We start from the raw sequence: 5,432 nt of genomic DNA, 5'->3' as shown, positions 1-5,432 counted from the left end.
GTAGCAAAACGTGAAGACCACAGAAATGAGGATCTAATCCAGCATGCTCTAGATCTTTTTAAGCCTTGTGTCGGAGCTCTGAGTTTTACCCATTAACTTGAAAATAATGGTTGCCTACAGTTTCTTGATGTTCTTTTAGACTTTGGTGAATCACACGTTTGCCACATGTACCAGCCAAGGTCCAAAAAAGGAATTTTGAATTTTGATTCGCGCCCACTCCAAATTGGTAAAAAGAGGCTTTGCTAAGACATGCCTTCTTGCAGCTCTAGAAAAGTCTTGCTCGCACAAGATGCTTGAGGGTGTTGAAAAGCAGGCGGGTCGCTTGACTAAGGCAGGTTTTTCTGTGGAACTGGTGGCATCAGTCGCCGAGAGTCTGATATACAAGATTAAAGCTGGCGACCATAAGCTGACGACTGATCGACAAGCTCACGAACGGGCAAGATGCGTGGCACTGCCCTATGTTCACCAGTTTACGCACCGCCTTAAAAAGGTGCCCTCGAAAGGCATATCAGGGTAGTGCTTACTGCACCCAACAAACTCGGGATACTGCAGAGTGGTGAAAGATGACTGCAAAAGAAAACTGCCATGCCCCATCAAGCATGGGAAGCCGTTTATGGGCTGCAGGACCAATGTGGTCTATCGGATTCCGCTATCTTGTGGAAAGTGCTACATCGGCCAAACTGGCCGTTGCATCAATGTTCGCCTCATGGAGCATAACAATTTGGCAGCTGCTATATCAGGCCCTGGACACTTGGCGGCACATTGCAAACGATGTAAGCATGATGACTAAAATTGTACCCCTTTGTTTGAGCAGACACGTGGGATATATATCAGTGCAGATCAGAAAGAGCGGGAAGTATTGGAAGCCTTTCTCATTCATTTGGAAAGGCAATCGTGCGTGAGCAAACCAAATGTTTATCTGTGCACTAAAGATTTGAGGTTCCTCTATCGGGAAGTGCCATCACGCATGCGATTCAATTGTTGATTTGTTTTTATGCCCCTGATTGTCGCCTATAAATTCGCTGTTGTTCTCGAGAATAAAGTCAGTTGATGTCTAGCGCCTGTGTTGTCTTTCTCTACCCTGTCGTCCTTGTTCTTTAGCGCTACTACTATGTCCTCTCAATCCTATACTTGAACTATAACACGGAGAGAGCAACGCACCAGACGCATCATCGTGTGGCCGAGCTGCTAGCGGAATGACACATTTACAGACGTTCCTACCTTGCAGCCTTCCCTTCATTGTCGTGATAAGATGTTGCCGATTGTATTAAAGCAGAAACGTCCAGGCACATCGGGATCTCAAGGTTACAAAGTGTGCAGGCGTCCGAAGTGTAAAACGGATCATGTGAGTTGTGGACAAACTGCTCATACCAGAGCAGTCTAGCAGCGCAAGCGCAGAGATACAGCGAGGGCCCGGCAGCGTTATTCCGTTTGCTTGTAGATACAGAAGAGGGACACAGGATTGGCTGGGAGTGCCAACACGTCATGTCCGGCGCTTTGCCGCGTTTGTCAAGAAAACTTGTGAATGTTGCGGATTTTATTTGCAAGTTATGTTTCTTACATGATAACAATATTTTCTTAGCCGTAGATGTTGCAACACAGTCCTCGTTGTCATGACAACAGCGGGACGCCATCGCGGATGCCGCGGGCGCCTGCTTGCAAATGGCGCCGCTGTGCGTCGAGCTGTCGAGCACCGCTCGGCTGCTTCCTTCCTTGTAATTGGCATTTTTACTTCGCAAGCTCGCTGTCACAAACGGTAAGTGGAGTTCCAGTCTATGCGCGCTCCTTTTCTTTCGCGAGGAAGAAACGGGGCACTGGAAAGGTGCTCAGTGAGATGTGCACGACTGAACGTGCCGTTTCGCAGGTTGCACGCCACCACGAGAGGCCACAAGGAGATAGGATCGAGAGCCCAACCCAGCCTGCAGGCAGCACGGTCGCTCAGCGCGCCGAGAGAAGTTTTCATCTGAGAACAACTGGCCTGATCCAAAAATTATGTAAAGCGCGCAATACAGCAGCATAGTACTAAGGTGGGTTAATTTATTTTATATATTTTGTGCCATGCCTATGTATGCATCGTAAGCTGGTTTTGGATGCACGCTGGCTTCGGCAGTGTGGTCACTCGGGTGCACGGCTTAACCTTCCTGGTTGTGCTATGCAACATTTAGCGCAATACAGCGAAATGGGATAGCAAGTCAGAGCGTAGCTAGAAATAAGTGCGTGGGTAAGGAGGATATTGACATGTATGACAATAAACCTGTATATATATATATATTGCGTGGCATCTTTATTGCTGTGCTCTGTGTGGCGTTATAGTAAGTTGCCGCTTAGTCAGGCATGTTATTGTCTTTTCGTCAACTTCCTTAACAACTATTTTGTTGTGAAAATAAAAACTCAGCTTCGGCTTGGCGTATGCCTTCTTCACGCGACAATAATGCTGTATGGTGAAGCCACCCTACTAGGTTATACGGCCATCTTGTTGCAGCGGCCGGAAAATGACTCTGAAATTTTGAAAGAGGTCTCAAGTGCCTTTTTTTTTTATCGCGGCCGCATGTGGGATATGGGTGCGTCAGACCGATGACTACCACTGTCCACACCGGTTCGTTAAATTTCATAACACAGATGAGCATAGCTGCAAAAACAAAAATCTGTGTTGGTTGGGAAGATCGCATGCATAACTTTGCAGACTTATATGTTAAAATTGAATTTATATGCCCCACGTAAATATGTACCTGCATGTAGTCGAACATAAGAACGCAGCGGCTTTTCCCTGTCAAACGACCCCTCTTCCAGCTAGTTGCATTGGCTGATTCTCATGACCCTGCTAGTGTGACAAAGCAGGGGGCGGTAGATGAAAGGGGATTATTCCTTCCCACTATGGTCGGGGATAGATCCCTCGCTCTGTTGTGGCATGGGGCCATGAGAATAAGGCAACACCATTGTCTGGAAGGGGTCCTCTGACAGGGAAATGCAGTTCCGTTCTTCAGTTGTATCCGACTATAGTAACATCCACCTTCATACAATATGGAGGTGATTCGTCGGCAAGACGAGTAGTTGTGCCCAAGCGATGTCACGTCTTGTGTCTGGTAGTTTTGTGCATGCAGTGGTAATATTTGATAAAATTTCACAAAAGTAGGTGTACTGAACTCAGAAAGCATGCTGGATTTTGAAATGGATACTCAGGAATGAAGCATATGCATGCCATTAGTGAACTTAATGCCACAGAGTGATTGTTTCTTACTTTACTTCTTAACCAGATGTCTTGAATCTGACAGTTCAAAACATACGTGGAACATTTTTTCAGGTACCAGAGGACACTGAACTTTAATCATGTCTATTCGAACCTGCATGCTACTTTCACACACTGCATGCTGCCAATGCTTTCCTTTGCACAAAAATAACTGGCAAAATTCTATGAGGATTCAAAACTTAGCATTTCTAAGATTCGTTTCTGGACGAGGGAAAGTGAGGTATGAAGCTAAAATTTGTGGGGGAAATTCCTGTGAAGCACTTTTGTGGCACGATTTATGTGGCTTTCAATTTGGGGATGTTGAGCAGGAGTGTTTAATTATATTGCACGGAAAACTTTTTTCCAGTGATCACCAGTTACCATTGTCTTGCACTTGCTATGAACAGGCTGTCCCAGAAAATTTCTTCACCTTATCATTCCACTGACACTTAGGTAACTTTGTCTGCATTTTCCCATGCCTTGCCTCTTATTTAGTCACTCTAATAAAGTACTGGTTAACTATGATATCATCTGCGAGGTATTTTTTTTGTCCAGAAGAGCTTGTGATAAGCAAATGGCATGAAAAAATGATAAATATATAAACACAAGGGAACACAGGACTAGCACTGACACGGAGCTTTAGAACTTTATTGTAGAAGAGAGCTGTCTGTACACAGGAATCAGTTTACATATAACGCAAAACTAAAAATGGCAGGCTAATACACATGGGCTGCTACTTGTGGATAAATGATGTCTAAAATATATGCATGGTCACATGAAAATGGCAGACTACAGACTACAGCGCAAGTACAAATAGCCATCCTAGCTGTCTAGGATCCCTATCTAAGAGCTATCTGTGTCCTCTTGCTTGTTCCTGCTGCTTCAGCCTTTAGCTTTTCCAACCTTCTTAGCCCTGCAAGAAGACACATCAAGCTAGCAGTCGGATATGGGGCTGATATCGTATAGCTAGGTCCCTTCAGCTCACTTGCATTCTCGAATCCTTGCTTGTGAAATCCTTGATGTGAAATATTTTTGTGTAAGGTTTGTTTCTATCATCACTATGTTAAATTGCATTTGTCTTTTAATTTAAACTATGTTTCAATATTTGAACTATTCGAGAACATTTGATTCTATTTGAAGCGACTGTTAAAAAAAAAGGTTTGCACACACTTCATGCAATCAACAGTTGCTTGGAAGGAAAGGTTTTAGCCATCCATACTAAAGGGCTGGTTTAGAAGCTATGATCGCATCATAAATTGCAGCCTAAAGCTGGACTTCATTCAGGGAAAAAAAGAAACGCTTTCTCAAAAGGGGCGACCAAATCCTTTTTCGTTGCAGCGTTTGCAGTTCTAGTAAATATTTTTTTTTCTTCTTACTGGATTCAAATACTGTCCATTATCTTACAGGTGACTGCGTTTTTCAGTCTTTTCATTGGTCGGGGAATTTTAGCTGAAATATCAGTGGAGAAAACATGCAAAAGTCAGGGAGTTTGAAAAGAGCAGTTGAACAGGCACCGCAACAGTGCACACTAGTGCAACATATAGACATGTCCTTTTGGCTGCAGGATAGGTGTTCCTCATTAGCAAAACATTCATTTCGAAGGAGTACTAAAGGTGTACTAAAGCTTACATGATGAACTCTGGTTAAGCATTATCCAAAGGTGTGGATGATTGTTGACTATTGCTCACTGTTCTTTCTTTTCCAGCCAAGATCAAGTGGAAAACATATACCTTTCAAGAGTGATTCCGTCACTACAAGATGTGTTCGCAGTTTTGGACAGAATAAATTCTCTTTCAATCCTACAGTAGTGCTGGAATGCATGGGTTGCTGAGCAACTCTTCAAATTTTGCCGTGGAGCACTCCCAAGGCTTTCAAAGGTGCCGAGTAACATCTTGGTCTGTATCCCCTTCCTGCGTGGCACATATACAAAGAAAATGCAGAGCTGGGGCGAATTTATGCAGCCCCCCTCCCCGCAAGAAATTTCACGTTCGAAAAGAATGCTGTACCCCATTTTTCTGTACGAAAAACGCAGATATGGTTCAAGTGGGACCACCCCCTCTAAGAGTGACTTATAAATCAGCCCCTGGGCACAGTGCCTAATAAAAATACCCAAATGCTATCAAGACTGGCATATGTAGAAACAGTGTGCTACAAGCAGGTAGTATGGTTTGAGTCTGAAGATAAGGTGCTGAAAGGAAATCGGGGG

At 44.1% G+C, this 5,432-nt stretch overlaps 1 long non-coding RNA gene across 2 annotated transcripts; it reads left to right on the top strand.

The window, feature by feature from the left end:
* Positions 1 to 1,609: 1,609 nt before the first annotated feature.
* Positions 1,610 to 5,030, top strand: LOC149353905 (uncharacterized). Of its 2 annotated transcripts, XR_016289610.1 has the most exons (3): positions 1,610 to 1,756; positions 1,865 to 2,027; positions 4,932 to 5,030. It is a non-coding gene; the product is annotated as an uncharacterized LOC149353905 (long non-coding RNA). The 2 variants fall into 2 exon arrangements; XR_016289609.1 differs by having other exon boundaries at positions 1,610 to 2,027.
* Positions 5,031 to 5,432: the final 402 nt, after the last annotated feature.

Source organism: Amblyomma mixtum, chromosome 3 (genome assembly GCF_055824585.1).
Source record: "Amblyomma mixtum isolate Tamu chromosome 3, ASM5582458v1, whole genome shotgun sequence".
Taxonomy (NCBI): Eukaryota; Metazoa; Arthropoda; class Arachnida; order Ixodida; family Ixodidae; genus Amblyomma; species Amblyomma mixtum.
The sequence above is the reverse complement of the archived record's forward strand: the minus strand, read 5'-3'. Positions and strand labels throughout refer to the sequence as shown.